The sequence below is a fragment of the Siphateles boraxobius genome, unplaced genomic scaffold (genome assembly GCF_051911475.1).
Source record: "Siphateles boraxobius isolate OS27281-9 unplaced genomic scaffold, OSU_SipBor_1 68, whole genome shotgun sequence".
NCBI lineage: Eukaryota > Metazoa > Chordata > Actinopteri > Cypriniformes > Leuciscidae > Siphateles > Siphateles boraxobius.
In genome coordinates this window covers 15,358,401-15,383,472 of record NW_027509195.1, presented here as the reverse complement: position 1 = coordinate 15,383,472, position 25,072 = coordinate 15,358,401, and the positions used below count along the sequence as shown (strand labels likewise).

At 43.2% G+C, this 25,072-nt stretch overlaps 1 protein-coding gene across 1 annotated transcript in view; it reads right to left on the bottom strand.

Annotated features, from left to right (window-relative positions):
• Nucleotides 1-24,800, bottom strand: part of adgrb1a (adhesion G protein-coupled receptor B1a) — a 136,653-nt gene extending 111,853 nt beyond the window's left edge. Inside the window, exon 1 of the mRNA XM_077215039.1 lies at nucleotides 24,340-24,800. The gene's annotated coding sequence lies outside the window, so the exon portion shown is untranslated. The remainder of the gene's footprint in view (nucleotides 1-24,339) is intronic.
• Between the last annotated feature and the right edge of the window lie 272 nt (nucleotides 24,801-25,072).

Here is a 25,072-nt window from a genome sequence, read left to right as displayed (position 1 = left end):
AAACAGAAGGCAACAAGCATTGCAGCCTCTTTCAAGACCAACCTCATTCTCCTCTATTTGCACGCCAACTTCTGTGACAACAAGCGCTAGGCCTCACGCGGTCGTGGAATTAAAGAGATAATTGTCTGTCTCTAGTGATGAATGTGTTTACCGTGCTAAATGCCAGGCCTTCTTTCATCAACTTATAAACTGTTGCTTTTCCTATCAGACAAAGTACATGATGAGGAGGGATCTTGCATCAGAAAACAGTTAATGTCAGGTGGAGGTTCTTTTGTTCTTAAAGTCCTTTTGAGTCCCTCTTACAGGGATAGTTCACCCAAAAAGTGATAATTTACTCAACCTTGTTCCAAACCTGTATGACTTCTTTTTTTCTGCAGAACACAAAAGAGGATATTTTGAAGAATGTTGGGTTTCAAGCAACACTGGACTTTCATTGTATATGGGAAAAAAGCCAAAATATATTCTGTTGTGTTCAACAAGAGAAGAAAGGCGTATACAGGTTTGAATTTGAAAGCGATACATGAATTATTATAATTAATTAATTATTATTAATAATTTGGTGAATTGTATATTGTTGTTTGTTAGATACTAGTTGACTTGCTCACAGCAATGCCAGATATAACACTTTTTGTGCAGATGTTGAAGTGAAGTTACATTTTTAAAACTCACAGTTTATTTAGTCATCTAAAATCATACAAACTAAATATGGTTCCTCCTGAACAGTATGATTTTAGAAGGACATTTTGAGTTGTATGGACTATGTTTTGAGCTTGGTTCAAATGTTTTAACATACATAATATTTATATGGGAAACATTGCTGCGAGATATGAACAATGAACCAACAAAGTTTTAAAGCTTTTTTGTAGTTGTTGTATGGAAAAGAGCAGTTCCCTTTCGTTGTCACTCCGAGTTACGTCGGATGACGACGAATGGGGTTTCGCTTAGAAAGCCTATCAACTTCGAGTATTACAAAACGAGCCAATGGCAAAGAAATGCCATGGGTCTGCGGAATTTGCATAGCGTAACTCCGCCCCACCTCATGGGTATAAAAGGAGGACGCCGGCAACAAGCAGATATGTTTTCGCTTCGGAGCCAAGTTAATTCTTCACTCCACAAGCCATCTCTGAACTGTCAGCTTCTTACAGGTGAGCGAGATTCTCTGGTGTTGGTGTGATGGCGATCTCCCGGCGAGTGCGCGCTTCCTGCTTATCTGTGCAGTGGTTTGCCAGTGACTGTGTTTCTCCCCGGGCGCTTCAACACTTTCAGAGTTTCTTTTCTCTCACAAAAGAGCTCGCACGCGGCATGTCTTTTTAAAGACGGCTCGCCCGTGCATTTCTGGTGGCGGTTGACTCATTTCCATTTTTGATGGGCACATTCTCTGCTCTGCGTGCTTGGGCTTGATCACGCTAGAGCAGCGTTTTTGGATGACTCACGTTCTCCCCGCGGGAACGTGACCATCGCGTCATTACAATCGAGACTCAATGATCTCGTTTGAGAGAGAGTCCCCTCATCCACACCCCGATTTAACACTCTCCACGTGAGGTGCTCCTTCGGCTGGTGGCCAGGGTGACCTGAGGGTGTTGGTGTGGAACAAGGCACCGACTATCCGTCCGTGCCCCACGCCCCCCTCTTCATTGACGCAACCCGTGAACGATCACGTGACGCCCGCGGGCCCGTCCTCGGACCCCCCGCGGGTTTCCTTGACGTTCCAGAATCGGATTTGTTGTCCATCGCAGCATCACAGGGCGGGCAAGAATCTTCAGGAAGTGAAGATTTGACAGTGCTGCCACTTTCGGGTGTGCATATGGCATTTGTCGAGTCAGGTCCTGAGATGACGGCCATGCTTTCCCGGACCGCTGCGAGCATCGGACTAGGGTGGAACCCTCCACCCTGTCCTGAGCGCTCGCTGCTGTACGATTTGTTTTGGGGTGGCCGCTGACTCTCGTCACCGTCTAACCCCAATACCTTTCTTCCCGGATGTGCATCAGGAGATCTCGAAATCCTCGAAGACCCCCATGTCTTCCAGTGATCCCTCGTTGATCTCCTCCGCCCTTCCTTCCCATGGCGCTGCTCATGGGTACACTGGGATCCCCTGGTTGAACGCTCTGTTGTGATACTAAAATAACTGTGTCCTCAGAGTGCTTCTTCTCGGCGCGATCCTAAGCACCCGTCCGAAGCCTGTAGTTTTTCGTCTACACTTGTGGCGAAATCCTATAGCGCCCAGGACGGGCAGCCGCCTCACTGCATGCCATGGCCATTCTGCTGGTCTTCCTGGCCCAGGTGTTCATGGACATGCAGGAGGGCAGGACCGACCCAGGGCTCTTCATTGAGCTGCGCGCCGCCACTGACCTTGCTCCCCGAGCGACGAAAGTGGCCGCACGCTCCCTGGGTCAGGTGATGTACACCATTCAAGCCTGTGGCTTAACCTGTCCTATGTGCAGGATGTCCGGCGGTCCCGTCTGCCCAACACCCTCATATCCCAGGTCAGCCCTTCGGCGGTGCGGTTCAGGGCTGTACAACAGTTCTCAACCGCCCATGAGCAGACTGAGCTATATTCTGCCCCGACGGCCCCGCCTTCCGCTCAGATCCCTCAGTCTGCCCACCGCCGAAGGCGCCCTCCCGCGGCTTCCACCCCGCCCGTTCACCCGGGCTGGCTCTGGAGGCCGCAGGGGGACGCCACAGCCCTCTCCTGCCCCGCCCCCTGCTAACACCGAGCCAAGCGGCGCCTTTGAGACAGGCTGCTCAGGGATGATGGTCTCTTCTCAGGAGATGGTCACAGGACCACTCCTTCCCCCGGTGGAGGGCCGGGGGAGAATCCTTTGTTTTCCACTCCCTGCTGCTCACCCTCGGGTGGGCAGCACCCTAATGTGGTTAAAGCAAGAAGCGACATGTTCATCCCTGAGAACACAGAGTTCTCGGACGACACGGTGCGCCGCCCTCGAGCCGTGCACCCCTCGTCTTCCTCTGTCCCAGAGCCGGTTGACAGTGCGCGCCGTCCCCGGACCGTGCCGCTCTCATCCGCCTCTGTCGCCAGCCCCCTGGCAGAGCAGACCCCGTGGAACGTTCATCCTTCCCTGGTCTCCTCTTTCAGGGCGCGGTTAATGACTGTGCCCCCACACCCGGCCGCTATGCCGTCCACGTCTGGGCCAGTCATTCCGCCCTGCTGCACCACCGGTGGGAAGTCTGTGGTTCGTATGACCCCGCTGGTACAGTCCTTGGGAGCCTGGCTACAGCTTCCCCTCCTCTCCCGCCGGGTCGCGCGGACGATCAGGCTCGGCTACGCGATTCAGTTCGCGCGGTCTCCTCCCCGCTTCAGGGGAGTCCGCTCCACTTTGGTCGGTAGCTACGCCCCTATCATGAGAGCAGAGATCGCTACCCTGCTGGCGAAGGGTGCGATCGAGACCGTCCCTCCGGCCGAGATGAGGACCGGCTTCTACAGCCCATACTTCATTGTCCCAAAGAAAACCGGTGGGTTACGGCCAATCCTGGACCTGCGCGTGCTGAACCGTTCCCTTCACAGTCTGCCGTTCAAGATGCTCACTGCCAAACGCATTTTCGAATGTGTGCGGCCCCAGGATTGGTTTGCAGCAATCGACCTGAAGGACACCTACTTCCATGTCTCCATGTTCCCTCGACACAGACCGTTCCTACGGTTTGCCTTCGAGGGGCAGGCATACCAGTACGCGGTTCTCCCTTTCGGGCTTGCCCTGTCTCCTCGCATCTTCACGAAGGTCGTCGAGGCAGCCCTTGTTCCCCTTCGGGAACACGGGGTTCGCATCCTTAACTATATCGACGACTGGCTGATCCTAGCTCACTCTCGAGACCAGGTTTGCGAACACAGGGACCTAGTGCTCCAGCACCTAGCTCGTCTGGGCCTTCGGGTCAACTGGGAAAAGAGCAAACTTTGCCCCGTGCAGAGGATCTCTTTTCTCGGTATGGTTATCGACTCGGTCGCCATGTCCGCGCAGCTTACGAGCGAGAGCGCGCAGTCACTGCTGACTTGCCTGAGACAGTTCGAGGGCAAGAGTGCGGTTCCACTGAAACTTTTTCAGAGGCTCCTGGGGCATATGGCATCTGCAGCCGCGGCAACGCCGCTCGGATTGCTTCATATAAGACTGCTTCAGCTTTGGCTTCGCGACCGAGTCCCGAGGTGGGCATGGCAACACGGCACCCTCCGAGTAACAGTTACTCCGACCTGCCGTCAGACCTTCACCCCGTGGTCGAACCTCTATTTTCTACGGGCCGGAGTGCCCCTGGAACGAGCTTCGCGGCATGTTGTTGTAACGACAGATGCCTCCTCCACGGGCTGGGGTGCCATGTGCAATGGACAGGACCCCGACACCTCTGGCATGTCAATTGCCTCGAGTTGCTGGCCGTACGTCTTGCTTTGCGCCGCTTCTGGGCCGTACTCAAGAACCATCACGTACTAGTCCGTTCAGATAATACCGCCACTGTAGCGTACATCAACCATCAAGGTGGTCTACGCTCCCGCCTTATGTCGCAACTCGCCCACCACCTCCTCATATGGAGTCATAAGAATCTAAGGTCGCTTCATGCCATTTATATCCCTGGAGCCCTGAACTGTGCAGCCGATGAGCTCTCACGGCTTCAGCCCCTCCCGGGAGATTGGCGACTCCATCCCCAGTCGGTTCAGGTGATTTGGGAACAGTTCGGGGACACACAGATAGATCTGTTTGGCTCTCACGACTCGACCTATTGCGACCTGTATTATTCCCTGACCGAGGGCAAGCTCGGCACGGATGCACTGGCGTACAGCTGGCCGCGGGGCCGCAAATATGCGTTTCCCCCAGTGAGCCTTTTTGCGCAGACCCTGCACAAGGTCAGGGAGGATGAGGAGCAGGTCATTCTGATCGCGCCGTACTGGCCCGCCCGGACCTGGTTCTCCGAACTAGTACTCCTCGCGACAGCACCTCCTTGGCCGATTCCCCTGAGGAAGGACCTCCTTTCTCAGGGACGGGGCACCCTATGGCACCCTCGTCCCGATCTTTGGAACCTCCACATGTGGCTCCTGGACGGGACGAGGCAGGTTTGAGTACCCTACCATCAGCGGTGGCGGCTACCATCACTTCCGCTAGAGCGTCGTCCACTAGACATGTCTATGCGTTGAAGTAGAACCTCTTCGTCAACTGGTGCTCTTCTCACCGAGAAGACCCCCGGAGATGTTCGATTAGTGTCGTGCTTTCCTTCCTTCAAGATGGGTTTGAGCGAAGGCTGTCTCCCTCCACCCTGAAAGTCTATGTTGCCGCTATTGCCGCACACCATGACCTCATCGAAGGTAAGTCGGTGGGGAAGCACGACCTGGTCATCGGGTTCCTGAGAGGGGCGAGGAGACTAAATCCGCCTCGCCCTCCTCTTGTTCCCTCTTGGGACCTCTCAGTGGTTCTAACTGCCCTGAAGAGTGCTCCATTTGAGCCCCTGCAATCAGTCGAGATTAAATTCCTGTCTATGAAGACAGCACTCCTGGTTGCACTGGCCTCCATCAAGATGGTAGGGGACCTGCATGCATTCTCTGTTGACGAAGCGTGCCTCGAATTCGGGCCGGCTTACTCTCACGTGATCCTGAGACCCCGGCCTGGATATGTGCCCAAGGTTCCTACCACTCCCTTCCCGGACCAGGTGGTGAACCTGCAAGTGCTGCCCCTGGAGGAGGCAGACCCAGCCTTGGCACTGCTCTGTCCAGTACGCGCTCTCCGCGCCTATGTAGACAGGACGCAGTGTTTCATGACCTCAGACCAGCTCTTTGTCTGTTATGGTGGTAAGCTGAAGGGAAAGGCTCTCTCCAAGCAAAGGTTGTCTCACTGGATAGTGAACGCCATTGCCTTGGCATACCAGCAGCAAGGTCGACCGTGCCCCCTTGGTGTGACTGCCCACTCCACCCGGAGTGTGGCGTCCTCTTGGGCTCTATCGCATGGCGCCTCGCTAACAGACACCTACAGAGCTGCAGGCTGGGCGACACCTAACACATTCGCCAGATTCTACAATCTCCGAGTGGAGCCAGGGTCCTCTCATGTACTCGCTTCAACCAGCTAGTACTGGATCCGCTCAGGTGTCTTCGCTTGATCGCCATTCCACTCCACGGACTGGATACGTGCGATATTCTCCTCAGGTGAGCTTCTCCGAAAGCCCTGAGTTCCTCCAGCACTCCTGACGTCGGCGCCAGTGTCTATTGCCTGTGCGTCGGCTAGGTGCCTCCCGTGTGCATGGTCCCTCCTCTGAGCGACCCCCACATGTGTATTTCCACTGTAAGCCTCTCTGAGCATGTGTCTTCCCGTGGCAAGCCACCTTGCCACCCCTGGGGTTGAAATATTCCACCTGCGGCTGGACACCCCAGTGTTCTCCATAAGCATCCTTCGGGTCATATGTGTATTCTCTAAGTCCCCCCCTTGGGCTGGCAATATTTTGCATATTTCCTCTAAACTATGGGATATGCTCACCAGTGTACCTTGGTATTCCTGTGCTAGATAGGAGTCCTCTGTCCGTGCCAATCTCACGACAAGGATCTCAGATTTACGCAGGGCACTGGAAGACAGCCGAGAAGGTGGCGTGATTAGACTGGTAACCCCATTCGTCGTCATCCGACGTAACTCGGAGTGACAACGAAAGGGAACGTCTCGGTTACGTATGTAACCCTCGTTCCCTGAGTAGGGAACGGAGACGTTACGTCTGCCTGCCACTTTCCGCTGTACCGCGGGGATCACCTGAGCTCAGTCTTGGCTCCTCAGTGAAGAAACATATATGCATGTTGCCGGCGTCCTCCTTTTATACCCACGAGGAGGGGCAGAGTTACGCTATGCAAATTCCGCAGACCCATGGCATTACTTTGCATTTGGCTCGTTTTATAATACTCCAAGTTGATAGGCTTTCTAAGCGAAACCCCATTCGTCGTCATCCGACGTAACGTCTCCGTTCCCTACTCAGGGAACGAGGGTTACATACGTAACCGAGACGTTTATTCTGGCAAAATAATTTCTGTTTTGTTCCACTGAAGAAAAAAAATCATGGTTTCAAAATTATATGAGGTTGAATAGACACTTCTCTGAACTATCACTTTAATTTCAATGTTCAGTGCTTCCTGGGTTAACCATAAGCCTGGTAAACAGATCAGCAGTATTCTTGCTCTGGAAAGACTTATCTCTGCTGTCTAAAGCTCGCTGTGAACTATAGGATCAGAGCTTGCCTGGGAGATTTACCTAACAAAGCTAAAATTGTCTTTAAGTCTAAAATTAGGAGAGGGGTTAAGGAAAGAGATATGCACACCCTTAAAAGCACACTATATTGTTTCTGTGATATATTTTGTATACTTTAGTCAAGAATACTGAATGTTACAGCTCTTTTTCTTCTCCTTAATTTTTCGGCTCATACACATTTATTTGGCTGATTCTTGTGGAATGTATTCCTAACTCTTAACATAAACCAAAGGGTCAAGATCAGACTGGGTAACATGACGCATTACAATAGTTTTTCACTGGGACAGTACCTTCAAATGCACACCTCATAATGCTCATAATAGCACTTTATGGATGCATGTCATACAAAATTACATATGGGTACTGCTCCAGTGACAAGCTGGTGTGTCTGGTTGTTTGATTTAGTGTGCAGTGTATTTTGTTTGCTGTGAAAAATTCCCTTATGTGTTATTGTGAAATCCAAATGTTTTTATTTTTGGAGTGAATTATTGTGTGTTCATTGATGTAAGACAAATAAAAGTAACGTTTTGTATTGGACCACTGTCTCTGGCTAAATCATCTACAAACTTGAGTGCCTTGCTAGAATAAAATAATAAATTCCTTGGGTGTAAGTCCCATCGTGGCGTAGTCTGCTAATTGTCTGGGCCTAAGCCCTGTTGTATTTCACCTGCCACATTTGGCACCTAACCCACCAACATACTGAATGCATTTATTCATTTATGTAGGGCTCTTAAAAGCATGAAGTGAACAGTTTTCCCCAGCTCCTTGCCTTTATCACAGCTCAAGATCATTGCCATCAGCCAATCAGTGTTGACACTACAATTTCTTTCTGGCTCCAGAGTGATTAGTCACATGGCATTTACATCTCAGGTGTAGATGTAGCTCCCCAGTACTTGAGCGAGCTCTTAACGCATTATAGTCCTTCACGTCTATTGCGATCTCAAAACTCCGGCCAGTTGATAATACCTAGAATATCTAAATCGAGTCTATAGACTCCTATAATTCAATATTAGGCTGCTTAGATTGGGTCAGACGGAACTGGGAACACTTCCCTTAAATCCTGATGTACTCGTTACATCATAAGAAGAATGGCATCTACGCTAATTTTAGTGTCTTTGTTAATCCCAAGGTTTTCCCGCAGCCTGCCGGATCCAGGCCGTTTCCAGATCTGACGAAGGACTTTCGCCTGGACCCGATGACAGACAATGCAGTGCCAACTAGCCTCTCCCTATGGAGGATCCCTATACCACTCTACAGATAAAGCGTTGTGGAATTTTTCGGTTCGCGTACCTACCCGAAGTGATAAGATAAAATTAAATTCTGCATCAAAATTTATAGACAAGACAAGTAGTTTGTTTAGGCATGGTTTGTAAGGAATTACAAACCTGTGCACATATATTCAAACGCACATAACTATAGAATCAATTCTTAATACGCATGTGAACGCCATCAGCGTCTATCACAGGTTCACGTTTAAAGTCTGTTTAGAGAGAACGGTGTCGTCTTAGCGGCCCCTAATTTAATAACAAATGATCATTTAGACGGAAGTGAATCAATCAAAACTAACTTTAGCTGGAAAAAACATTTTTTCAAGAACCACTATAAAACCAAACCAATCTCTGTTACCTTAAATTATATGTTTATCTCTGTAAAGCTGCTTTGAAACAATCTACATTATTAAAAGCGCTATATAAATGAGGATGACTTGACTTGACTTGAGGTGCTTGACTCAAAAGCTTATGTGGTAGCTTTGAATTCAACGTACTTGATGAACCATTGGGAATACCTTTCGCCAGGTATTATAGACCTATTTGACCTAAACCAAACCTGTTGTTTCCTAACACAAAACTCAGATGGACGTGTCACACTGAGGTTCCTCAGAGACAGACAGAGGTCGACATCATGATTTGAAGAGAAAAAGAGAAGGACAAACTGGCAGGGGATGGAGAGAGTGTTAGAAAAACAAATGTTGAGGGGGAAAGAGAGAAAACTGAACATCTGTTTATGTGATGATCTAACAGGCTGCGTCTGCATGCTCTCTTTCCCCTGGCACGCCTGCTCCGGCACTGTTTGTTTTCTCTGTCATCTCTGCCACAGACTAGCGCTTACCTGATGCTAATTTCAATTAGGCGTCTAACTGTCTGAAAAAATGAATAAAGCTGAAGAGCCACATCAGAGACCTACAACAGAGGCAGACTGTAGGAGACAGATAAAATATAAACAAATTGACTAATGCATGGCCAGGAAACCAACATCAAGTATTTAGTAGCGTCTTATCAAGTGTGCACTGTGCTTTTTTGTTTGTTTTGTTTTTTAATGTCTTTTGCGATTGTTGCAGTTTAAACTGTATGATCTGAGCCCTGTGGGATCTTGTGTAAAATCCAAGACATAAGCATTTTTTAAGTAAGACAATTTATCTTAAGGCCTATTCGACGTGATTAGTTTTACAAGGGTAGATGGAGTAATGTAATTTCACCACATGTCTGTAATAATAATGGCCAATTCACACGGGATAAAAAATCTCAGTAAAACTAGCAGTGGGAGGGGTAACTCGATTTACGCACTGCCGTCACCTCCCTGATATTATGTGAGCAAACACATATAACCTATATTTATATAAATAAAACAGTTGGGTACGGTCAAACGATATATTAATGTTGGAAATAGGCACTTACCAAACGCTAAAAGAAGTTTTGTGCCTATAACAAGTGCTTTCGACTTTCTTTTTGATCTGATTGGTATGTGGAAAACACTTGAGTTTGCAAGTGCCTCCATACTTGAAAAACCATGGAAAACTACTTCAAGCTAATCAGGAAATGGCGGAATATTTACGTACATATTTACAGAGGGTCTATTCGCATGGGATTAGCATTACCTGAGGGAATTTTTCTGGATCTTTTTACAGAAATTAAAGTCGGCGTAATCTTGACTGTAATGATTACTGAGATCCGACGGGACTAAAATCACTGAGAAGCTCTGGTAATAGTTGCTTTACCCCACCTCTCCATGTTAAACTAATCCGTCCGAATAGGGGTTTAGGATGCTTTTAAGTTAGGCAACTCAAACCACACATCTATAGTTTTCATGATTGTAACTCAATAAGCTTCAGAACTGGACTACAACTTTTGTGTACGTGTGTAAAGTGTTTCTGATCAATGGCTAAACAGGAGCAATTGTGTGGAAAGTCCCTATATGGAGATGTTTGGGGTATGTATTATGCTAATTACTAACTGTGGACTCCCTCATATAGAATAATCCAGATTCATCAACATCAGAATAAGGATAAGAACATACTGAAGTGCATATGCACCTGTTGTGATCTGAAGATTCTCTATGAGAATCAGTTCTGCATGCATAAGACTTAGTGAATGAAACCCAGAGTCTCTAATGAATCTATTTTATGCTCTTTTTATTTCTGGCTAACATGCGTGTAATTGATGCCTCTTCATTACCTTCACCGATTGATTATATGTGAACCAACAGTTCATTAAATAAATATTTCCTCTTCTTATCCAGCTTCCACATCTGTGTGCGCTTTGTCCATCCGTCCAGAAGATAACCAGAGGCATCATCCCTTCACATGAAAGAAAGCAATTATCTTCTCCCGTACACAACACCCGAGTAGGGGCTTGGGAAGGATGCGGCGCTGAATACTACCCTAATTGGGTTTCATGCCGGCAGAATTTACAACATCTGTAACTCAGATTATAGTGGTACCAAACAAAGAAAATTACAAAAGTGGTTTTACAAACAGTTTTATGGGCTGTTAATTATAAACACATTCATTGCTGTAGTGGGTCGTCACAAACATTTACAATCGGGACCTCAGTTAGCTTAAAATGGGTCCTTTATTTCCGGAAGCAGGGTGACAAAATGATTCAAGCCTGGCTGGGAACACTGGCCTCTATGTGTGTGTGTGTGTGTGTGTGTGTGTGTGTGTGTGTGTGTGTGTGTGTGTGTGTGTGTGTGTGTGTGTGTGTGTGTGTGTGTGTGTGTGTGTGTGTGTGTGTGTGTGTGTGTGTGTGTGTGTGTGTGTGTGTGTGTGTGTGTGTGTGTGCAGACAGTGTTTGGGAGAGTTCGGGAGATGAAATGGCTAATCGCTCATAATTCACACATCTCACAGTGGGGCTGTTGCAGATGGCGTCGAGACTGTCCTCTTTTCTCTCCATCAGAATCAATCCCACAGATAATGAGTGCTTTGTGCCTGAACATAATCAGATACATATGAGAGGGAATTGTAGTGAACATCAAATCCAATCAAGCCATATCACGTCCACTGAAAATGAGCCAGACAGCGGATTTGGGTTTAAGAGCAGGGATCAAGGTTTCGTACCCTGAGGTCTTATGTTGCAAGACTGAACCCACTTGTTCAAGGACAACATCACATGAATTCATCATCTTCTGTCATGTTTCTTATTTCTTTTATCGTAAACTTTATTGTAATGTATATGTATTTATCATCCAGGTATATTTTTTATAAGATCCACCCATTCTAAGATTCACCCTTTCTTTCTTTCTTTCTTTCTTTCTTACTTTCTTTCTTTCTTTCTTTCTTTCCGCTTTATCCTTCCCACCATTAGTTAATCCAATCATCCATCCACCCATCATCTATCTGTCTATCTAATCTATCATCATTTATCCATCCATCCATCCATGTGCATATCTATAGGTTTGTCTATTTATCTTTCATCCATTAATTTATCTCGCTCATCCATCCATATCTTTCTTTCTTTCTTGGTTCGTCCGTCTTTATTTCTTTCTTTCTTGGCTCGTCGTCCGTCCGCCCATCTTTCTTTCTTTCTTTCTTGGTCCGTCATCCGCCCACCTTTCTTTCTTTCTTTCTTTCTTTCTTTCTTTCTTTCTTTCTTTCTTTCTTTCTTTCTTTCTTTCTTGGTCCGTCTGTCCATCCATCCATCCTTCTTTCTTTTATTACTCTTACAGTTCCTTTCTTTTGTCCTTCTACAGCAGATCATTACACAACAGCTCATGCGACAATGTTTAGACTTAGAGGAAGACCGCAAGGGCTGAGGTTGCCATTTGGAAAATAACCTAAAAAGACACGCTCTAGCTAATTAAAAATTAAAAGCATCCACTCGTTCAGTATTATTGTAAAAAGCTCTGATAGCACATGATGCAGAACTGAGGTCTTGACCCCAGCAGCTGAGAAACTAAATGACCTCACATCATCCACAGGGTGACATTGAGACCAAACATTGCATGCTTCTTCTAATACACACAGACACAGTATGGCTCTCATCAGCTCCATAACAGAACTAACAATCCCGCTCTGTTAGCATGAGTCAGTTCTCACCCAATGACAATGACTATAGGCGACATCTACGGCGGGACACAAAAGGGGGGATTAGTTTGCCAAGGACAACCCTAACCAGGAGTATTGCATCATGGTACTTTAATGCACAACAAAATATATCTGTTTTTTTTTTAACAGTTTTTGTGTCTTTGAGAGATGACTCTTTTTTTTTTTATCCAGAATAACATGTCCTAAATTTGAATGGCACTCTTTTAGGGAGAAAGGGTAAGCTGTCACACATAATCAGGCTTTAATGTTGCAGACAATAGCCTTTGTTATTGCATTAGTCAGAGACCGTATTATCATTTCATATTTTTTCCAGGTTCCTTCACTTCGAACACTTGTAAATTAAATAGGAGAAGACGTCCTAAGAACATTGCTCCTTTACTGATAAATTATAACATATTTAGATATGAGTTCAGTATATACATAGTAGGGGAAATTAAAGGAAAATATTTGCTAATTTTGTAATTTGGTTTTGCACAAAATTGAAAACCATATGCCACCATGGTACATCTAATGTACAATGCTAAATGTAATATTCTATGTCAAATTATTCATTTTGATAATTTCTTCAATGGTTTCATAAATGTATTATTTTCATTATCTTTTGTAAAAAATAAATAAACCCAATTAATCTTAATGAAAATACTGTGTTAAAACCCCCCATTAATTGTCAAAAATGTATTTAATATCATAAATACACTATTATTCAATACATTATTTAAAATCAGTTAACCTCAAACATTTTCTGGTGTAAAATCAAATAAAAAGTAAAATCTAAATATTTATATGTATAATAATTTATTATATAATATAAATTCTAATATATCTACGTGTGTAAGGAATATTGTGTATCTTTTACTCACCTTGACTTGATCTCACGCTCAACCACAAGTCACCCATCTCATACTTTGTGTCTTTCTGTCTCTCTATCTTTCTCTGTCTATAGCCTACTGACCTCACGGCTGCTCTAGAGAAACAAGCGCACGAGTGTGTTTGTAGATACGTGGGACTGAGGGTGCTCTGGGCTTACAATGCCCATCCAGTGATAGAAAGCTGTGGCAGACCTCGAGAGAGAGGGCGTTTGGGTGTGGGAGTGTGTGTGCGTGAGAGAGTGTAGGAGCTGAAGGGACCCATTGAGCCAGAGTCCCTCGCCTCTGCCTTCATTAACATGCAGATGGGAACAGCTGTCGACACTTTGCTGTGACGGCTGAAATATTTACGACTCGCTGTTTGCTGAAAGACTCTCGGACTGACTTGCCCACAAGTCCGTTCCTCGCTTTTTCTCCTCCTCGGCTGTTTCTCTTTGTCTCCGAGTTATCTGGTCTTCTCTTCTCGCATCCGTTCTGAGCGCTTCACTCTCGTTTGGTTTGATAATGGAACATTTGAGTGACAGCTTTTAATCCAGCCTCCTCTCTAATTATGTTAGCTTTTTCCCCCCAGTACATCTCCAGCAATCAAAATGTCACAGTCAGATTTACACAAGGCCGGTCTATCAAACAAAGCTTATTTCACCCAACCACTTTAGAGAGAGAGAGAGGAAATCCATATCTACTACAAATCAATGGCAGGAAATTTACGAGTTTTACCTATAGGCTAACATTTCACAACATGGGCAGGAATAAATGAATACATAAACAAGGCGGATGGGTTTCGAGAAACGAATGGCGGATATAGAGGCTGAGAGTGAGCTCGGTCGCGGGGGTCAGTGGCACTGGCACGCAGATGTCTTGCAAACAAACAAAAAGTCAATGAGTGTGTTAACATTACATTGGCTAATTACATTAAACGCTCGCTGGGTTGATCGCAGTGCCATCGAAGCAATACAAGTTTAAATAATTATCCCTGCTTTGTCTTTTCCCCTTTTCTCTTTAGCTATTTGTCTCCATTCTTCCCTGCACAGCCCGAGGGGCCTGCCGTGGTTGCTCATCACGAAACTAAATAAAACACAAAAGACCTTCAGGGCACAATTACCCAATGTCAACAATTAGCTCTCCACGCAGGCACTTCACAGAGGGGTCTCTGAAGGCACGCGCGTGTCCACATGGAGCCCGAAGGAACTTATGTGTATCCTTAACCTCACTTTAAAAAGTACGGAGGTAATGTGTTTGTGCAAAAATTTTTTTGGGGGGGGAGATATGTAGCATAAAATTGTCTGTACCACCATTCAGTACCATGATATATTGTCTTAAGCTGTGAACAATTTTGAGCCTGTGCACTTTATTTTCTAAAACAAACAACAAACTTTTACTAATCTTTTAGTGAACATGGTTCAGGATTGTATGCATTGTACATACAGGTCATGTTTTTCCCCTCTGGAAGTCATGACTATTTCCACCACAACTGAAATAATGTTTTTTGTTTTGTTTTGTTTTTTGCCTTTTAGAATAAAATGGCCAACACCTTTGTCTTAATAAAGCTATTTTCATAACTACCATTGAAAATTATATTTTCACAGTTTTTGCATAATTGTTCTAAATTGGAAATTATGCACTAAAAATATTATATTAAATATTGAAATTATTTAAGTTTTTGTCTAGATAATATAAATAATATTATTAATGATTTTTTTTTTATTAATGATTGATTAAAGATTAAAATTCTGTGACAACAGTAAAGCTGTAAAATCTACACATAAAAGTATTTGATCGCTAAAATAAACAACAGTATGGTAAAAAGTCACTCATATAACATAAGAATAAACTGCACTGTTTTTCCATTGTTTTTGTACTAGATGCGTCTTTTGCAGTGTCTTAGATGGCACAGAATTCTAAAAACAGAATTTGAGTTAAAAGAAGTTAAACTTTTAAAAAACGCATCTCAAAACCTTGCCCTTTTCCCCATTTCCACTGCCCTTGTATTACAATACAGCGTATATTCTGTGCGAATGACCCGTAAAACTATTAGGTCATTGTACTGTCACTGTTTTTTTTTTTTTGTGTGTGTAAATAACATCCAGCCAGAACCAGATTTGTATAGTATCTGTGTTTTTGACCTGGTTTCAGTTGGTTTCTTGCTGGTCCAAGCTGGTAATTTGTTGGTTCGAGCTGGTTTAGGTGGTTGACCAGCTGCATTACCAGCTGGCGAAGACCTGGCTGGACTGGTAGAACATATTGAACCAGCAAAGGGGGGAAAAAAAACTAACACCATGTTCCAAAACCAGCTTGACCACCTTATGCTAGTATGACCTGGTTTCCCAGCAGGGTTGTGAGTGAGAAGCCAAGTTATACCCAGACTCCACAAGGGAATATGGGTGATTACACGCATTGACTGTACCGGTGGGACACTATTTCATGCCAGCAAAGACATACAGAGTAATCCAAACCTCTTTCTGAGGTAACCCCACCCCATCTGTCCTCAGTACAGTAATGATAACACTAAAAGTGCAGGAGAATGACAGGGGGAGGGAATGAGAGCAATTGAGCCATGTCACTATCTGAGGGCTGACACAGGCTATCACTGTCAGCGCCTGAAAGATGACCTGCTTCATCCATCAATCTGTCCCGACCTGAGAGCGAGAGAAAGACGAAGAGAGATTACAGCCTGTTTAATCTCTCTCGTTCACTCTCATTAGAAAAGATATATAGTCCTATTATAAGAATCTGTATGGACTATGTAGACAGATTGACATTTTCAAGACAGAGTGAAGTGGGGAATAAGTCCTTTAGAAGCAAGTCACACAAAAACTGTGGGTATAAAACAGGTACATTTTAGCCAACCTTGAACACCACATTAATCTGAATTCTTCAAGAACGGTGCAATTACAGACTGGTACTCAATATGTGTTACTACGTGAACTGATGTGAATTTTTGCTTACATATGAAAGAAATCTCTCTGCTAAATCTGTAAATTATGGTCAGTGTTTCAGACTGCTTTGGAACTGGTTGTTTGTCTTTTTGGAACTATTCATTAAAAGAATAATCTCATAAGAATAATTTGTGAATCAGGACACACTGGTCACGCTGTACATTTGTGATTCACTACAAAGAAAACAGTTCATAAGAGTCATTTGATTGTGAAATAGTGCTATGCTGGCCATGCTGTTTTGATTCACTTAAAAGTATAGGTTTATTAGAGTCATTTGTTATCGGCTTCAAATTCAATGTAAACGACAAACTCACATTCACAACTCAGGTCATATATGAGTTTCTATGACTTCACAGAAGCCCTGCAGTCGTCAATGCTTAATTTGCCAATGTTAAAAATGTTAAATTGTTTTTAATGTGGATTTTAGAAAAGACACATGACCCCTTCAAATCTGGGCCTGCACATTCATACACATCACATCATATGTGCAGTAAACAGAAATGCAGCTGCAGTTTGCCTGAGGAAAACCACATTTGTGCAGAGTTTGGAAATTAATGGGATGGACAGAAAGAATTTTCACAGCCACAGATAAACTTTCTACTTCACCAGAGTCTACAAAAAGGCTGACATGGTCAGATTGGACAGTCTGCACTTCCAGGAGCAGATGTTGTCACTTTTCTTCTGCTTTTCTTATCCTTGTACTTGTTTATCAAATGGGGAAAAAAATACAAAATACTTTAAACACAGAGAAAAAAAGCAAGTCTAATTATTTGCAGATGTATTTTGTTCAAAAGACTGATTTGGTAACAGCATGTTAGGCAGTAAAAAGAATCACAGATGAGGAACGCTGGGGTTCATCTGTTCTTGTTGGCCTTTCAACATATCACGGCAGACGTCGCTTCTCTCATTGCTTTTTATGACTGTGTAGACATAAAAAGCAACGAGAGAAGCGACGTCTGCCGCGATATGTGAAAAGACCACTATGAGCTCAGAACTGAAAGACGAACTAATACAGAACAGAAGAAAAAATACGAACGCTGCACCCTCAAAACACTGACGCTCAGTGACTTATAGTCACAACCATGTCTTCAGGTAACAAACAGTTACTATGATGGAGTCAGGTATATCACAATAGCAAAAACGCAGTGCTGACAGCTATTCAAGCACTACAACGGTGCCGAGAGTGACACACGGCGCAGTGGGGGAGCTAACATGGCTCCGGAGACGCAGGCCTTCCGAGATTGGAGGGGGCTTTACTCCGCGACAGAGATGCAATGTCAGATACAGAGGATTATGCATGCACTTCACATCAAAGACAGCTTTGTTCTCACAAGAGAACATAGACAGGCGGAAAAAGAGCGACTACATTCATTCATTCGCTATTACAGACCCCTTTGATTGAAGTTTGTACACAAAATGGCCTTAAACCAATGTGGCTCGAAGCCCCGAAAAGTCTTTAAAAGAGATATGTTGTACAAAATTGCGTAGGCACTCCAGGATGTAACGATTTTGAGCTATTCAGTCTTGCAAGCGTTGCTGTAGACAGGGACTCCCTTTGTGTAAACCGTTTTAGCATGAATGAAACTATTTTATCAGAAAACAAATGACTAAAGAGTAAAGGGAAAAAATTATTATAAAAAGTGAACCAAAGATAAAAGCATGTCGCTCTGCCGCTTTTTTATAAATGTTCTTTGTCGATGCAAATGAAGGGTCAAACTAATATTTGAAATGAAATCACACAGATACAGAATGCTCGCCATCTGTGATATGTATCATAGCTTCACTCTGTAGCTTTCTTTCTCTCTTTTCACCTTTGTATGACTGACTAATTTTATGTGTTTAAAGGCAGCATGAAATGGAAATTGCAATCTTTTCTTCTCTATTGTGACATATGTGAGAACAACGGATTCTCAAAAGAGAAAAACTGAATGTAGAAAGGCCTTGATATTGTCCAATACTTATATACATGTAAGAAGTGTATATCTTTGTTTAGTGTGTGTGTGTGTGTGTGTGTGTGTGTGTGTGTGTGTGTGTGTGTGTGTGTGTGTGTGTGTGTGTGTGTGTGTGTGTGTGTGTGTGTGTGTGTGTGTGTGTGTGTATTTAGAGGGTGAATTCAGGTTGGTTGGGACACTTTTCCAATACATATATATTTCTCCATAAAGTTTTGTGACTCAAATGTATGAATATTATTGCCTTGCATAACATAATATCACACCAAGTGGTATTTTTTTAAAGAAAGGTAGCACAAGCATACTTTCCAAGCAAAATAATTCTGTAATTTTTAACGGTTTCATTGTAAAACAAAAATGTAATTTTGTGATTAATCTGTGAACTTGAAGAGCTGATTTCATGCATACACTAAAAATCATCTTGTGACCTGTTGGTTAAAATTTTATTGCAAAAATGGCTTGGAAAAGAGAAGCTAGGCCTAAAAAGCCAAAACCTTGGTTTGATATCTACTTATCTAACATATTTTATTTAATGTGCCCACTGTAAATATGAATCGAAGATCACTCTCTCACTTTTTACTAAACATCCTCAGAAGTCGGTCCAATTCAATTATGGATCAAATCAACAGAAATAAATATCTTAGCGCAGTCCTGCAAATGTCTGCCAGGGTAATATTCACTTCATAAATAGTGAGTAATAGTGCTGAAAGAACACATGCTTCGTTATCTGCACATTAGAAGAACAGTGGCCTTATTTTATGCTTTGCTTAGAGGAGAGAAGACAAATAATATTTACATTGTGTAGGGGTGGTTTGATTGTGGCATCCATATGGATGTCACTGAAACAATGAAACGCCTCTGTGCACATAGATTTGACATTTAAAAATATGAATACGCGCATAGCCAAGAAAAAGCTTTCCGTCATCATGCTCTAGTCGTACTCTGCCATCTATAATTAGCTGACAAAGGTTTCATACAGCTTCGGTGTCCTCACACATTGTGTCATCTGCCATCCTTCCACTCTTGGAGTTTCACTGCATAATTTAGGGTAAAAAACACGCATACAGAGAGATGTGTGTATGTGTGTGTGTGAGAAAAGTGCTTTCAAACAAGGTGTTTCCCTCCCTGAAGCAATCACAGCTTTATTTTGAGCTCAGATCTGAGACTGGAGCTGCTCCGTGGAGCAACACCATTCCATGCCTCTCTGACTCAGCTTTCAGTCAAGACACAGAGGCTTCATGTTCTTGTTATACAATGAATATTTGCTACATAGAAAAGTTACAGCTGTAGCTGTAACAGAACAGCTACATAGAACTGAAACTGAAACTGAAAAAAAAAAAAAAATCAGATAGATTTGATGCTCTTTTGGTTTAAGCTAGCCTGGTTAAAACCAGACCCTTCTAAGTCGTAACTGAGTTAGGGTCTGGGGAAGGTTCATTGACAGCTCATTTCCAAAGGGGCGTCACCAACGGACGTCGCTCAAATGCTTCTGGGCGCAATTGGATAGACCTTAAAACCAATCAGATCGATTGTCATCTTGTAAAGCCCGCCTCAAACTTTTGTGATTGATGCCTCAATTTGGAAATATTGGAAATGTGCTTGAATGGGCTCTCCGCCAGACTAACTTGCAGAGCAAATCTAAATTTGCCCGAAGTTCGTCTGGGTTTTCCCAGGCTAGGTTTAAGCCTCACCCACATCCGGATCTATCCAAATTAGATACAGCTCATTTTGTAACAACAGATACATAATGGCTTCACTGCACATCCATAGTACACTCACATTTAATCTTTTACTCTTAAGCGACCAAAGTTGCATCATGCGGCACCAAAACAAACACACACAGTGGCAAAGCCATCTGTGCAGCATTTGAAAACCAGCCATTAATACACTTTCATGGCAAGGACCTCAGATGGGATGCTGGAAACTTCGCCTCCATAATCCAAGCCTGGTTTCCCTTTCTCTCAGCTCTCTGTCTAAGATTCATCAGACAGGAGCACGGGCTCTGATTAAGACCCTAATCGGCCAAGAGAGTGAACGGCCAAACGCGCTGTGTTCCAGCCCTGATCATTGTGCTCAACGAGGATGGCCAGGAGCCACGGGCTCCTGTGCACAATCATACCACTAATCGGTTACCACCTTGCAAACATACCAACCTCATTCGCTCAACACCTGCCTCCCTCTCTGTACCAACTCCATCATAAGAGGACAAAAGAGTCAGCAACCCATAGTTTAACGGAAGTATGCAGCATCGCAGAGTCTTAATTGGACTTTAATTGCTACATTGAGTGTGGTGCTAATGTGGGCGGCACAGATTCAAGTTTGGCCTGTAATGTGTCCCAATCATATCCCCTAAGTCTACTCCAGCACATCCCAAAGACTTTAAATGAATTTAAGGTCTGGAGTCATAGGTGCCTAGTCATGTGTGAAAATAATTCTTCATGCTCCCTCCCAAACATTATTTCACAATTTGAGCCTGATGAATCTTGACATTGTCATCCTGGAATATAGCCATGATGTGTCTTCCTACATGGTTGTTTAAGAAATAAAAAGCTACACAATTCCTAAATTAGGGTTAGAACTGTTGCCTAACATATAACATGCTAAAAAGATAATAGCCACTGCAATAATGATCCAATCATTTGTCTATTTAAATTTTTGCCGGGCAATATAAATACCTTTTTTTAAATTTAATTACAGTACTACTTGAAGCAGCAAAAACAATATTGATAATAAGAAATGTTTCTTGAGCACAATATCAGCATAATGATCTCTAAAGATTTTCTGAAGAGTAATGGATGCTGAAGATTCACCTTTGACATCACATGATTTTTTTCAGTTTTTAGTTTATATTTAAAAATATATTAAAATAGAAAACAAAAATAATAATATTTCACAATATTACTGTTTTGCTGTATATATGATCAACATTATATATGATCAAATAATTTCAGCCTTGATGAGCATAAAAGACTTCTTTCAAAAACATTAAAAAAAATCATAAATAATTATTTTGACCGGTTGTGTATTCAAAATATTTATTATGGCTTATTGAGTGAAACATCAGGAGACCATTTTTTCATTGTTGATTGACTTTCATTAAACTGTGTACTGAATTCCCTTACAAGTTTCTCTACTACGAAAAGCCACAAACGCTATTTTCAGAACATGAGGTGTTGTGTAAACCAAGGGAGAGAGCGTGTGAAGTGTTTCTGTGTAGGTCGGGAACAGGAACCTACCACAAACAGAACAGTCGAGAGGCAAATCTGGTGCGATATTGAGCTTAATGACTCTCTTTTGAATCTTGTTCCTGTTTGCATTTTTGGTAAACACACCTCATTTGGATGAGATGTGGTGAGTTCCTGGTTATTCTTTGATTGTGCTAAACGAGATGTGCTCTGTGACTTCTCATTCATATTGGCTTGACAAGGAATGGAAGATGAGAAAGGGGAATAAGAAGAGAGGAAGTGAACGACATAATAAGGATGTACAGGAGAAAGACAAAAGCGGGACATCTAGCTTAAAAGGCATGTGTGGCTGCCCTCTGAAAAAGTCAATAATGCCAGCTTGCCCAATTTCACTCCAGCTCTTGATTCAGAACTATGCTGTCAGCCTGATCTATTTTTATTCTCAATGTATCATCCCTCCTCCTTTCCTCAGATGAAGAAAACACAGCCGTCCAAATATCTGTGGCCACAGGGCAAGTGCTACGTTCTATGTTTGCCTCTTAAACTCAAAACTCCCTGGAGACTCGTGGCAGACATGTATCTAAAAGAGGCAGTCAGGCAGAACTGATATGACTGAGCCATATAGGTTTAACACAAAGATTGTGACATGCATATTTCACCAAAATCATTCAGAATGATGACGTATTTTCTGTGATGATACTGAAAGAAATGCAAAAATAATGTTTTATTAATAATAATAATAATAATAATAATAATATTAATAAGAGCTCAAATCATGTAGCTTATTGAGGAGAGCTATCAGGCATACAAAAAGCAACTGAAATCCCACAGACTTAAATGGGATCAGAGGCGTCATATCTTCAGATAATAGTGTAATAAAAACTTGGAGGTGGGCTTTTTAACTCAAGCCATTCACTAACACTCTATACTTCCAAGCCACACCCTAACAACCAGCCAGAACACCCTGGCAACCGTATAGCAATTCACACCAGCCAAATCTTAGCACCAGAATATTACAGACACATCGAGGTGGTCTCTTTTGACTTGGGCCAATGTACTGAGGGCCCTCGGGGTGCCATAGAGGAACATTACAACATTTTGGCAGCGAGTTTCAGACTGCAAATCTAGCTTTTATTATTATTATTATTATTATTATTATTATTATTATTATTATTATTACGCATTTAATCACCCTTGTTGCTATTATTGGTGATGCTGATGAAATATAGCTATATTATAAATATTTTTAGTAGATATTTGTAAAATTTGACTTAAGTCGAGCACCATCATAACCTGTTGTTGTGGAGCTTGGCTGTGTGCTTCAGACGAGCACATCTCGCGTCTGCTGCAGTCAGAGGCTCTTGTGAGTCTCAAAGTGCGCAGTGAGGCATCTCCTGCTCCGTGATCGCCGTTTATTCCCCTATTCCCACGGAGGGAATTGAGCGTTGGCACAGTCCCCCCTACTGTACAAACATGGAACTTCTACTCACTCACCATCAGTAACTCTCCGCCAAACACCAGCAAACCACATCTATTATTACTAAACGAGAAGTTTCTATACTGTCGGTGTGTAATGGCGCATGCAGCTTGCTTTCGACACTGTAAGCAGCATGTGGTAAGACAGTTTAACAGAAAGAGAAAGAGGGAGAATCAAAAAGAGAGCCAGTAGTGTTGTTATTGTTCATTAATGCTTTGCTGTATTCTACTTTATATTGGATATTGTAAAAAATATGTTAGTAAAATGTGTGTGTGTGTGTGTGTGTGTGTGTGTGTGTGTGTGTGTGTGTGTGTGTGTGTGTGTGTGTGTGTGTGTGTGCAACAACAACATGCAAAATAAGATAATCTGCAATCGAAAAATTGAGAGATAGAGAGAGGCAAATAGAAAAAGAGAGAGTTTGCCTGCCTTTTTATTCTCACTGTTAAAGAGGGACATCATCACTTAACCGGACAAAACACGAGCTCTCAACCTTTTCTTTCTCTCCATGTGCTGCTGAACACTGCACTGGCTCAACATCACATAAGTTTAGTTTTTGATATAAAGTGACACAGATTTTGTAATAATATTTAATTAAAGAAGACTATATGTCACAAAAAATGCTCCAAAACGCGAAACTGTTTGCATTAAAATAACAGAATACAAGATCCCATCTCGTTGGAATTGCGAAATTGGCAATGTGTTGCAATTATAATGGTAAATCGATCTAAAAAACAAAAGACCGATACGATTAAAAAACAGACGAAGTTGTGTAAAAACATCTGTTTTATGTTGTAAAAATCTTAACATGAGAAACAGTTTTGCAAATAGCATAAAGTATTAGACTGTTTCTCCATTTATGTTGTGTAGGGGAAGCGAAGGAGACACGAGACGGAAAGGTGTATTCCTATTCCACAAGGGAGATACGAGCAGCAACTATTGCGCACAATGGAAAACCAATGTAAAACACATAGCCAACACCTGCATAAATGCTTGTAGCGAAGCTACAATTATCAAATGTTGTTTGTTCTGAAACCATGTTCTCATGTTAAAACTATTTTGGACATTGGACTGGTCAACAACGCAGTTTGGTACCTTGGACAGCGAAAGCTCTATGACGAGAACCGCAAGCATCCTTTTCAAAATGAATTATACAGATTTGTCATGTCATTCTCTGATATAGTACTTATAAAGAGTAGACAAAGATGCAACAGAGTTGATGAGATTAACCCGATATCAATGCGTGCGTAAAAGAGGATATCACTCAATTATTGTTAACAATAATTGATACGAGCCTCAACAAATACATATATTATTATGTGTAAGCAAACGCATTTCATTCAATTGCCCTGTCAGGTGGGTCTCACATTATAAATAACAGCAATCATAATGAGGGTTTACCTCCAAAAAAGTTGGCATGTCCCATCTGTTTGTCTGCACATAAAAAGCCTTCGACTATTCCTCCAACTTGTTCAAAATAAGTTCGGTGCATTCATTCTTTCAACAGGCAATATCTGCTTGAACAATGACACAAAAGGAGGTCTGTTTGCTCCAGTGGAAGAGAGGTGCTCAAATGACCGAATGAAGCAACAAGCATCCATAAATTCACAGCGGATCCTGTTAATGTGTGTTTCTTTTCTGTCACTTCTGATAATGTTACTCTTTTCCCAAAATGTTTATTATTTAATCCAGACCGCAAGTCGTTATGGTTCTCCCGTTTTCCGGATAAAAAGTCCACAAGTGGTGTGTGATGGCTCCAGGGAAGTGTGCGGTGAGTGTAGCCCAGGCTCGGGTCGGGTGTTCTCTCGTGTCGAGGCAGTGGGAGTCTTCCTCTCCTCGCCCGCTCTGTCCACACAAACTGGATTCAGTGTTTGAAGGCAGGGAGTTGGGCACTAAAGCATATATCCAGCAGCCCCCCCTTGTGGAGCAACAGCATTGCGTGGGTCATACAAGAATGAAGGAGACACAACGATGAGAAAGTGAAAATGAAGCGCACATAGAGAAAGAAAGGGAGAGAGAGAGAGAGAGAGAGAGAGAGAAAGAGAGAGAGAGAGAGAGAGAGAGAGAGAGCGTGCACGGAGGCAGTTGTTTAACCCTTTCAAAGCCGATTAAAAAAATGATGTTACAAAAAAAT